General features: G+C 50.2%; 1 long non-coding RNA gene across 2 annotated transcripts in view; it reads right to left on the bottom strand.

Annotated features, from left to right (window-relative positions):
- LOC146835297 (uncharacterized) overlaps positions 1-12,818 on the bottom strand; it is a 207,253-nt gene that overhangs the window by 87,486 nt on the left and 106,949 nt on the right. The gene's annotated exons all lie outside the window — the stretch shown is intronic.

The following is a 12,818-nucleotide window of genomic DNA, read 5'->3' as shown; positions in this document are numbered from 1 at the left end:
CCACAAAAGCCAACGACCACCCCCAGGACGACCCATTATCTCTGGGATTGGCTCATTACTTGAGCCTTTGTCTAAATTTGTGGATGTTTTCTTACGGCCTATGGTTACCGAGATGCCGACTTATCTCAAAGACACTTCTGATGTCTTACGGATTTTGCCTGATATCGAGTTCAACATCAGTACCGATATTTTGGCCAGTTTTGACGTGGAGTCACTCTATACGTGCATTCCACAACAAGAAACTTTGGACTCCATCAGGGGACTGCTGGAAGCACGTGATTTGAACAGCATGACCCCCGTCACTTTCATCATGGAGTGCGCCAGAATAGCTATGAGAGAGAACTTCTTTAGATTCGAAGATCAGATCTTTCTCCAGACTTCTGGCACCTCTATGGGCAGTGTTTTTGCGCCCAGCCTCGCCAACCTCTATGTTCATCTGTTTGAGCAAAATCATGTACTGAACCACAGCAACCCTTACCGTCAACATCTGGTGCTGTGGAAGAGGTACATAGATGACATACTAGTGGTATGGCGGGGCACTAGCCAAGAGATTCTGGCCTTCCACACTTGGCTTAACCAGCAAAATGCCTTTTTGAAGTTTACCATCGAGTTCAATCAACGACGGTTATCCTTCCTCGATATCTCCATTTTTCTCCATGAGGATACATTGCAATGTGAATTATTCAAGAAACCAATGTCGAGGAACTCTCTTCTCCCCTTTGATAGCTATCACCCGAGCGCCCTCAGGGAGAATCTTCCCGTGGGTCAGTTCCTACGCGTGCGGAGGCACTGCTCCACTAGGGATCTTTTTGACAAACATGCTAAAGAATTAGCACTTCAACTCCGGTCGCGTCAGTACCCCAAGCGACTGGTGCGGCAAGCTTGGAAGAGAGCGTCAAACAACAATCGAGATGCTTTGTTGGATAACAGCACTCCTAGGATTCCCAATGACCAGCTCACCTTTGTAACCACCTTCTGTACCCTTTCCAATCGATTACAGAAAACGGTACGTAAGCATTGGCATATCCTAAATGTGGCATCCGAAAACATCCCACCTCCCCTTTTTGCGTTTAAGAAGGGTCCGAGTTTATGGAACAGCCTGGTCCACACACGACCACTGTCACAGCCCACACGTGACGTTAATACTCTGTGGTCACTACCCCCGGTACGAGGCCATTATCCGTGCGGCTCGTGCAGTGTCTGTCCTCAGACCACCAAGACTACATCAGTGGACATAGGGACTAGCCGTCCTTGGATACTACACAACCATACAAACTGTAATTCGGAGTGTGTGATCTATATGATCACATGCCCTTGTACTCTGCATTACATTGGGTATACCACACGCAAAGTGAAGCTCCGCATAAGTGAGCATAAGAGTACTATCCGATGTATGAAACAGTCTACTTGTCTGACAGACCATTTTCTGGCCAAACAACATAAGGCCGATGATCTGAGGTGGCTTGTGCTGGAACGTCCTTTCATTCCCCAGCACGTAACAGATATTTCAAGGTTTCTGTTCTCTAAAGAGCAGAGGTGGATTTTTAGATTGAAAACAGACACACATGGCCTCAATGACAGTATACCATGGGCCTCTATCTGAAATCTTATTTGACAATCTTAATTTTGAAATCGACTGTTGCATAGATACTCTATCAGAGACTCCATCACATACGATATCACGTACTATCTGTCTCTATGAATTGTCAGTACATCCTTGGTAAATGTATGTGAATATGAAAAGTGGCCGCAATTGCTGGTCTCCGCTGTTGGCCATATTTGTATTTTTCTATCTTGTGTCTAGAGCAAGTGTTTTGGTGGTGAAGTCCCTCGGTTTTACTCTTTCTGTACCTATATTAAACTTGACAAGCAGCCCAGGATCGGTAGCTGCTATATATCTGAAAAGTATATACAGGTACTGTGATATGAGGTCCACCGACATAAGAGCAAACCCTTTAGGTTGTAAAAAAGCAGGCAATGGAGTAGTTTGGTTTGGTTCGTGGTTTGGTTTTTTGGCTCGTGCTGACTGTAAATAACTATTCAGGTTGGGTCGCTTCTATTCTAGCACGCATGCACCGTTACAGAACCACAAAATACTTAAAGTTCTGTTTACCGCGCATGAACCTAATATAGTGGTGTCACTCGAAGCATGGCTTCTACTGAGGCCGTTCCTTTCGATATACTCATCCCTTTGAAACACGCATGCACCGTAGTGAGTGTCTTGGTGCTCGCGGCTCCTTTGGTTTTCTGACCCGCATGCGTTTTTGCTGCTAAGGACACTCCAGCCGCACAATTCGACTTGGTTAGTCCTTATAACACGCATGCTCTGAGGCGAGGGTCTCAATGCCTGCGCCTGCTCCACTTGACGCGCGGGTGCAAAGAACACACCAGCACCTGATTCCAATTGAGTCATTCAGCTAAATCAGGGCGGGTATTTAAGGAGCTCCCCCTCCTTCCTGCCGTCACCTCCCAGACAGCTCGTAGTCTGGTCTGAAGTACCGACGGACAGGTAAGGAGAGGGGAGTTCCACGTTTTGGTTGAGGGCTGTATGGTCCATCTCTGTTCAACGAAGAGTGTTTGGTTTGAAGTCAATAGTGAGATAGTAACACCCCTCGCTCTGAACCCTGCATAGGACTGTAGGTCCATCTTTGTTTAACAAATAGTGTTTTGTTTGGTTTCAATAGTGAGATAGTAACAACCCCTCACTCTGAACCTTGCATAGGCTGTGTGCTGTTTTCTCCTGAACCCTGTTGCATTTGAAAACGAAGAAGTTTTGAAAGGAACATCCTTTTTAATTACCTGCACTATTATGTCCATAGGGTTTTTTTTTTAGGTCGTTGACTTTTTAGTTTTCATAGGTTTATCATAATGTTTAAATGTATATGTGAAGAGTCTAGACAGATGAGTATCAGTGTGCAACTTGTCTGTTTGTCCTCGTATTTAAACAGAACGGTGCCTCCATCTCCGAGCAGTCAGCCGGGTGAGGTGAGGCGTTTCTCCCACAAAAGGCTGGGTGAGTTCAAAACAGTTTTATCGAAATCTTGCTTGTCTGCAACCATCGTTTGGTTCTTTTGTAAAGAGGGCAGTGCGTAATGGGCACTGCGGAATAGCGGTCACGAATGCTGTGATTTATGTGTGAAACGTCTTTTCTGATGGTCTGATTTTCCGGATTCTTTTTAGGAAAGAAGACATAGTTCTTACGTCCAAGCACGAGATTGCTTGTCCGGTAGGGTGGCCATTGCCACAGTCTTACCTGATGATTGTATCTTCACTGTTTAAATATTGTTTTTCACGATTTATACACTGAACGTGTTTACCCTGCAGTAGCCTTTATTTTCCACCATATTTAGGTCCTGAAGAAAGCCGGGTCAGTTGACCAAACCGGCTGAAACATGTCGACCTTATTAGATTGAGCCAGGAAATAGTCAATTTTTTCAAGACTATTTGTTTTTTTTTAAATATGACACCTGGACAATTCCTAATAAACATATTTTTTGCCCAGGTAGCCCTTTTTAACTCACATTCACACTAGAGCACTGCACATCACTGGAGTCCTCATAGTTTGAACACACACCTCGGCAGGAGTCCTTCTTTTTCGGGAAGTATGAGGTTGGGAACCCGGCAGGGCCTGTCGGCTCGACATTGTGGGCCCAGACCGTGACCCCCTAGAGTCTCAGATGACGAAGCACCGCCAGTAAGGGTGGGCTGATGGACTCTTAACTCCCGCCAGGTGATGTACAAACTATCTGAGGAGGTTTTTTACACTCTTTCCCAGCGTTCAGTGGCTTGCTGTTCCTTATGAACGGACTTAGCACCTCCTGTTAGTTGTGGTAGTGTCTATTGGGGATTGGAGGTGTGATAGTCCCTAAATTAAATTCCCCTGTGACCCTTATATATACTGTGGTTTTGGTTCTGTAGAAATGTCCCTAGTCTCATTAGGAGACCGTGAAGTGGTCCCCCAAACCCAGCTGCCTGAGAACACTGAGAAATACAGGCAGTGGGTGACCATAAATGGCCATAGGGTGGAAGCTCTGAGAGATACAGGAGCCAGTGTGACGGCTGTCAAGCGCCACCTGGTGTCTCAGGAGCAGGTTGTCCCAGGAGCATTCTATCCGGTTGTTGGCGCTGACAACACCGAGAGTCACTGTCCAGTGGCTCAGGTTCCCTTTGAGTGGGGGGGGGGGGGCTCTGGTACTCTTCAGGTAGCTGTGAGGCCCGCCATGCTTGTAGACTGTCTGTTAGGGAACGATCTGGAGAGCTCACCTTGGGCTAAGGAGGAGCGGAGTGCTCACCTGGAGAAGTTGGGTATGCCAGATCACGGTCCATGACAGTGAGTAGAGGTGCTCAAGAGAATCTGGAGCCTGAAAGGGAGGCCCAGAAACCGGCCTTAGGGAGAAGAGGCAGGGGGCGCGGGAAACCGGCCCCTGCAGTTCCCACGGTCCAGGAGGAAGCAGACCTTGAGGGGGATGCCCTGGAACCTACAGGGGAACAGATAGCTGAACTGGGGGACCTGCCTGAGCTGACCCATTGGCAGCAAGAAGGAGGACCCTCCAGGGAGGAATTCTGCAGGGAGCAGAAAGAATACCCTTCTCTCGTGGGCATGCGGCAGCAGGCTGCAGACCAGGCCAATGGTGATCAGTCTGGAACACATTTCATTTACTGGGAGAACGACCTCCTGTATTCTGAGCCTAAGGTTGCTGAGCCTGGGTCAGCCCGTGTGCTGGTGGTACCCCAGCGCTTCAGAGCCTTCCTACTGGGGCTGGCTCACGATGTACCATTAGCAGGACATTTGGGGCGGACAAGACCTTTGAAAGGCTTATCACCCACTTCTTTTGGCCCCAAATGCGCAGTAGTTCAGACACTCACTGCAGGACCTGTCAGACTTGCCAGGCAAGTGGAAAGAGTGGAAGGAAGCAGAAGGCTCCACTCCAGCCATTCCCTGTGGTCGGTACCCCATTCCAACGAGTGGGGATTGACATTGTAGGGCCACTGGACCCCAGGACCGCTATGGGCAATAGGTTCATCCTGGTTCTGGTGGACCATGCCACCCGGTACCCGGAAGCCATCCCTCTGAGGACAGTGACGGCCCCCGTGGTGGGACGTACGCTGATGGGAATTTTCTCCCGAGTGGGATTCCCTCTAGAGGTGGTGTATAAGTATATGAAATCCCTTTGGCAAGAGTGTGGTGTAACCTACAAGTTCACCACACTTTACCGCCCCCAAGGTAACGGGTTGGTTGAGAGATTCAATCGAACCCTGCAGGGCATGATAATGGGTCTTGAGGAACCCATGAGGCGTAAATGGGACGTCCTCTTACCATGCCTTCTCTTTGCTTACAGAGAGGTGCCACAGAAGTCTCTAGGGTTCAGCCCCTTTGAGCTTCTGTATGGAAACCCAGTGAGAGGACCTCTTAGTCAGGTCAAGGAAGGCTGGGAGCAATCTCCCAGGAAACCTCCCCAGAATGTATATAGCTACATGCTGGCCTTCAGAAACCAGACTAGGCATTTCAGGGCACTTGTTGAGGCAAACCTGGAAGCCAGCCAGGAGGAGATGAAGCGGTGGTACGACCAGAATGCCCCTCTGGTGGAGCTTCAGCCTGGACAGAAGGTATGAGTCTTGGCCCCCGTGGAGCCTTGTGCGCTCCAGGATAAGTGGACCGGTCCCTTTGAGGTGGTGGAGCGCAAGAGTCCTGTTACCTATTTGGTGGACTTGCGGTCCCCAAGGAACCCCTTAAGGGTCCTTCATGTCAACCCCCTCAAGCCCCACTTGGAGAGGTCCCAAGTGGGCATGCTCTTAGCGACAGATGCTGGGATGGAGGAGGAGACCAAGCCTCTTCCTGACCTCCTGTCAGCCAAGGAGCAAGATGGGTCAGTGGATGGTGTCATCCTCTCTTCCACCCTGACCCCTGAGCAGCAGAACGATTGTCGCCAGTTACTGGGACAATTTTCTGACCTGTTTTCCCTGATTCCCAGTGTCACTGAGTGGTGTGTCCATGATGTGGACACTGGGGATAGCACACCTGTGCTGCACAAGGCCTACAGGGTGACTGACAGGGTAAGGGCCTGCATCAAGGAGGAGGTCTCCAAGATGCTTGCCCTTGGGGTAATTGAGTCCTCAAGCAGTCCTTGGGCCAGCCCAGTGGTCTTGGTCACAAAGGCTGCAGCGCCGGGAGCCACACCCGTACTCCGGTTCTGTGTGGACTACAGAGGACTCAATTCAGTCACTAGGACTGACGCACACCCCATCCCCAGAGCTGATGAGCTCATAGATAGGCTAGGGGCTGCCAACTACCTCAGCATGTTTGATTTAACGTCTGGGTATTGGCAGATCGCCTTGACCGATGGGGCCAAAGAGAGGTTAGCATTTTCCAACCCTGATGGGCATTACCAGTTCTGGTTTATGCCCTTTGGGATGAAGAATGCCCCTGTCACCTTCCAGAGGTTGGTCAACCAGGTGTGGGCTGGGCTGGATTCGTTCAGTGCAGCCTACCTGGATGACATCGCGGTGTTCAGCTCCACTTGGGAGGAACACCTGCGCTACCTCTGGGAAGTGTTGATGGCGCTGCGTAGGGCAGGCCTCACGATCAAGGCGATTAAGTGCCAGATCGGGCAGGGTTCAGTGGTGTACTTGGGACACCAAGTTGGGAGTGGCCAGGTGGCACCCCTTCAACCCAAGATAGAAACCATCCTGAATTGGGAGTCGCCCAAAACCCAGACAGAGGTGAAAGCCTTCCTAGGTCTCACCGGGTACTACAGGAGGTTTGTCAAGGGGTATGGCAACATTGTTGCCCCCTTGACAGCGCTGACTTCAAGGAAGCAGCCCCGGAATGTGATTTGGACTGACACCTGTCAGATATCTTTTGAGGCCCTGAAAGCTGCTATGTGCACGGCGCCCGTGCTTTTGGCTCCCAACTTCTCCAAAGAGTTTATCGTTCAGACAAATGCTTCAGAGCATGGTGTGGGGGCTGTTCTTTCACAGATTAATGAGGAGGGCCTAGATCAACCTGTAGCCTTCCTTAGCAGGAGGTTACTTCCACGGGAACAAAGATGGAGTGCTATTGAGCGTGAGGCATTTGCTGTGGTCTGGGCACTGAAGAAGCTAAGACCCTACCTGTTTGGGTCTCACTTCCAGGTTCAGACAGACCACAGGCCCCTCAGATGGTTGATGCATATGAGGGGTGAGAATCCAAAGCTGTTGAGGTGGTCCATTTCCCTACAGGGTATGGATTTCACGGTGGAACATCGCCCTGGTACAGATCACGCCAATGCTGACGGTCTGTCCAGATTTTTCCGCCTTAGTGATGAGGAACTCCCTGGGGTAGGGTAGTTCTCCCCACTTTTCAGCTGGAGGGGACACGTGTTAGACCTGGCACCTTGGCGTGAATCTCCCTTCCACTTTTTGTGGCTGTGCCTCATGTGTTTTTATGGTGTTGGCCGCTCAGAGCACTGTGCCACTGCCAACCAGTGCCCCAGTGCAAGTGCTCCCTATTTTAAAATGTATATGTCGGTTGGATTCCATGATTGGCTTATTTGGTTTACTAATGCAAAAACAACAATTGATGGACTTAATGCAGAACAATGTCATACATTCACCCCAGTACAGAGATCTGGGCCTAAATCCATCGTTTTTTTGCTCACCATGCCGTTCCAGTTTGAACCCAGCCATATGCAAATCAGTCTTGACCCTGTGCCTCATGGGAACAGTCCAGCCCGAACTGCCAAGCCAGGTCCTCCCTGGACTGGAAACAAGCATCCTAGGACCGGTTTTGGGGTTTCACCCCTCTTCAGCCAGGATAGCTTGATTCCAGTGGCATGGAGAGCAAGGGAACCACGTCTGGGCATACCCTTCCCACTCGGGATGACAAATTCAAAAACAACAATTGGTGGACAGAATGCAGAACAATGTCATACATTCACCCCAGTACAGAGATCTGGGCCTAAATCCATCGTTTTTTTGCTCACCATGCCGTTCCAGTTTGAACCCAGCCATATGCACATCAGTCTTGACCCTGTGCCTCATGGGAACAGTCCAGCCCGAACTGCCAAGCCAGGTCCTCCCTGGACTGGAAACAAGCCTCCTAGGACCGATTTCGGGGTTTCACCCCTCATCAGCCAGGATAGCTTGATTCCAGTGGCATGGAGAGCAAGGGACCCACGTCTGGGCATAGTCTTCCCACTCGGGATGACAAATGCAAAAACAACAATTGATGGACAGAATGCAGAACAATGTCATACATTCACCCCAGTACAGAGATCTGGGCCTAAATCCATTGTTTTTTTGCTCACCATGCCGTTCCAGTTTGAACCCAGCCATATGCAAATCAGTCTTGACCCTGTGCCTCATGGGAACAGTCCAGCCCGAACTGCCAAGCCAGGTCCTCCCTGGACTGGAAACAAGCATCCTAGGACATTTTGTACCGCTTTGTTTGCCATAAGTTGGCAGGGTATGCTCAGACATGAGTCCCTTGCTCACTTTGCCACTGGATTCAAGCAAGCCTGGCTGAAGATGGCTGAAATGCCAGAAACCGGTCCTAGGAAGCTTGTTTCCGGTCCAGGGAAGGCATGGCTTGGCAGTTCGGGCTGGACTGTTCCCATGAGGCACAGGGTCAGACTGATTTGCATATGGCCATGTCTGAACTGGGGTGGCAGAGTGGGCTAAAGAACGGTGATGGATCAAACCCAGATCTGTTGACTGGGTGTGAGTGTTTGATTGGTTCTGATGCTCCGTCCATCACCACCCCCTTTTGTACCGCTTTGTTTGCCATAAGTTGGCAGGGTGTGGAAATTTAGCGTGCAAACTGAACATCATCTGCGCCATCTTGCCTCTCCCCAGCGCCACGCACAGCGAATGCACGGCCGCCATTTTAGGCACCCCACTCTCTCTCCCCGCTCACCCTCGACCGCCAGCGCTTTCCCCTGGCGCTGCAAGCATCCCCCGCGCGCCGGCCACCCCCGCTCTCTCATACAGGCCATGAACCCTCTCCCTCTGCGCGACCCTGCTACGGAACCACTTCCAACCGACAACCCATACATGGTCATGCCTCTCCTTTGATAAACCCCCTTCCTCTGCGCCCCATTGTCTGAACTGGTCCCAGGCCATCACCTAGCCCTGCGGATGCAGTTTACTGCCCCTACTGTAAGGGAAACACCCCACATCAAAGGGATTACAGTAGATCAAAGCCCCTACCCCCTGAGACCCGGCCAGTTGCACACACCCCGGGAATTAGCGGAATTCCCTGCTGCGCGATAGCCATCTCCCACTGCGGGTAGGGTGGGAACTTCTACTGTATCTATGTGTGGGATCGGATCTGAACCGGGGCTCCAGGGGATATTCCCCCGTACTTCAAAAGAATCTCAAGAATGTACTATGTGTAATAAAGCAATAAACCAGTGTATAAGAGACCAGGTCTCAGAGATGCAGTTAGAGCACCTCGTGACGATACCTTGCTGTCTGATCTGATGTGTTCTGCTCCGACGGAATAAAACCTTGTTTCCTGCCTTCCAGTCTCCGGCGCCTGCCTCTTTTATTGGTAAATTATCGAGTGGTATGAGAGGCGATTATCGCCGGGCAAATACTTGGAAGGTTATCGACTGAAACTGCCGCTACCATTTAACAATTGGCGTCCCAAACGTGGGGCCCATCAGCGACACGTGGATCCAGTGGGAGAGGTCCCGACGACAGAGTGAACGACTGCAACGATCGGGAGAGCTCCTGCCCAATAGACCCTCGTCTGGCAGCCGATCATCCGAACTTCACTGGTTCCGAGCAGACCTCTCTCGAGTGATCTACGGTCCTGACTGGGAACCATCAGGAGTGCCGCGGCAAATACGGAGAATAGAGGACGATCGGGCGCTGGAGGCGGAAGACGAGAAACTGTCCATGCGGTCCGGGTAAGGTCGTGAAACACGACAAAAGTGCGAAATAATTGATTGATTGTTTGAATACTAGTATTGCTCATTGATTGTTCTTTTTGAGATATTCGCTGTCTACAAACGGGGAGGAGTAGAAATACTCTCTCTCTCTCCCTTTGCAGATAGTGAAGGGTAGGTAACGCAGACTTTTGTCCCCATTGAAACCCGTCGTGCCTATCTTTATCTCCCCATTGATTGATTGTCCGAACATTGATTGTTTTGAAGAATAGTGCTTTTTGAGATATTCTCTGTTTGCAAATAACGTAGAATAGGAATATTCTGTCTAGTCTTTGCAAATAGTGAAGGGTAGGTAACGCAGACTTTTGTCCCCATTGAAACCCGTCGTGCCTATCTTTATCTCCCCATTGATTGATTGATTGATTGTCCGAACACTAGTTGTTCGATATTGGTTCTTTGGAGGTATTCTCTGCTTACAAATAACGAGGAATAGAGATATTCTGTCTAGTCTTTGCAAGCAGTGAAAAGATAGGTAGTGCTGACTTTTGTCCCCGTTGAAACCCGTCATGCCTATCTTCTCCCCACTGATTGGTAGTTGGTTCTGCCCGGACCGCTTATTAGAGGTGAACCACCCGGCTCCACTGGAAGGCACCCCTAATAAGGACATGTTCACTAAATATGGACTAGTCGCCGTGGCTTATAGCAAGCTGTGGCATAAATATACCAAGAAGGAGCCCGAAAGTCAGTGGCCACTGATGGGATCCTTCGACGACCGCAAGATAGAAGCGCTAGAAGTAGCTCTGCGTAGCAATAAGACGACGCCTACTATGCTTGACAGTATTGGCATGTGGCGCAAAGAAGCGACGCAACGGAAAAAGAGGGAAGAAGTAAAAGCAGAAAAGGAATTACGAAAGGCAGCTCACCTTGCCGCTAAAAAGTTAGAAGAAGACATAAAGGAGAGAAGGGAAACTAAACTAGGACAGGAGCCCGAAACCTCAGGCCAGTACGCTGTTAGGACCCCTTCTTTGCTCTACCCTGTGTTGTCCTCCAAGCAGCAAACGAATGACGAATTACTGTTAGGTCCCCCGACCATTTACATGCCCCCTCCGTATGCACCCTCCCAATCAGTAATGCAACACCCACAACCCCCGAACACGAACGAAAGCAGTACAGGGGCCTCGGCCCTCACGGCCTCCGCGCCGGCTGAGCCTCTTGTACTGAACCCAACGTCGGCTATAACGCTAGATGACCATGAGATGAGAAAGAACGATTCCACCAGAATGAATCGATTAACTAAAGATGAACGAGCAGGAATTGACAAGATAGTAGGGACGCTGGTGGAGCGAAAAGAAAGTGAGGAGTATATAACGGACGTGTATAAATCGTATGCCGACAACCGCAGACGACACTTTGTCGTACGGCTCTGTTATCACGCCCTGAATGCATATGAGGATAGGTACCACGATAAAGGTCCCGAAGGCTTAGCGGCCCTATATAGAAAGGTAGACATCGGAGAAGAAAGAGAGGGCGATGTAGCGAACCTCTTCACTCGTACACTCGAGGTCTACCGACACCTTAAAGAACATGGACAAACAACCAAAACAGAAACCCCCATAGCAACTAAACCCCAGGGAGGAAGGGCCGATGCCATGATGCCCATTAAAGAAGCGGCCCCCTACTGGGTCCCCCCACGGGGTCAGGGAACACACGACGACATCAACCACCAAGATGCGAAGGGAAGGGTTGTATATAACTGGGTCTACCAGCCGTGGGACCGGCAAGATATTTTGACCTTTAGAAAGACCCTACCCGACTTGAGAAAGAACCCGACTGCCTTCTACACTGAATTAGGTACAGCCTTAGGCTCAACGATAATGACGTTAGCAGATATCGACTTGTTCTTTGGGCTATGTCTGCCGGCTGATGTGTGGAAACAAATCCGGAAAGTTGACCACGCTGAGCCGTTCGGATATACCTGGGTACAACTCGATACCATAGATAAACAGCGAGAACCAGGACAGAAACCCCCGAAAGCCATCCTAGAGCTCCCAGATAAGATTGTACAAAAGCTGAAGACTCTAATCCCTGAAAGAAAGGTAGACTGGTCGATAGTGACGGCTTGCCGCCAGAAACCCCAGGAAGACGTGTCTGAATACTTCTCCCGATTCGAGACTGTGTTTTCCGACTACAGTGGCCAAGACATGACCACCGCAACCGGACACCACCTCTTTGTCCAGAATTATGTAAAGGGTCTGTCGCCAGAAGTTTCCCAGAAACTACAGACCAGCGAGAGTAGTTGGGCAGCCTCCAAACCCGCAGCAATTCTCCAGATGGCCCAATACTACGAAAACCAGAAAAACGAGAACGATAGGGCGTCAGAGAAGAAGAAAAAGGAATTAAAGGAGAGGGTGATGATAGCACAATTGCAAGGGGTGACAATAGGAAGGGAACCCCCGAAGGAGAACTACCAACCAACCGCCCCTAGAAAGCTACCCCCTAGAGACCATGCACCTACACCCTACAACGGACGGAGGGACTTAGATGGAAATCAATGTGCGTTCTGTAGAGGGTTCGGACACTGGAAATCCCAGTGCCCGGTCCTTCTGGAAATGAACAAGAATAGGGGCCCCAGAGACGCAACATATGACCCCAGAAATAGAGAACAGGGACGAGGGCACACGAACAACACCATCAACGACAGGCCAGGCAGACCAAACACCTTTGATCGCCCCCGACAAAACCAGTGTCAGCAGTCCGACTATGAAAGCACTCATGACTTCGCATAGGACCGCCAGGGGCAAGGGAGGGATCCAGTCGAACTCCGTGTTGACCAGCAAGGTCCTTACGTCACCGCTAAGGTCTTGGGCACAAAATCTCCATTCCTGGTAGATACTGGGGCGACACGTAGTGCGTTATCTAAACGACTGATTCCTAGGGCACCCTTGTCTG

The sequence above is a fragment of the Triturus cristatus genome, chromosome 4_2, assembly GCF_964204655.1.
Source record: "Triturus cristatus chromosome 4_2, aTriCri1.1, whole genome shotgun sequence".
Taxonomy (NCBI): Eukaryota; Metazoa; Chordata; class Amphibia; order Caudata; family Salamandridae; genus Triturus; species Triturus cristatus.
Note: the sequence above shows the minus strand (reverse complement) of the source record. Positions and strands in the feature narration are given on the sequence as shown.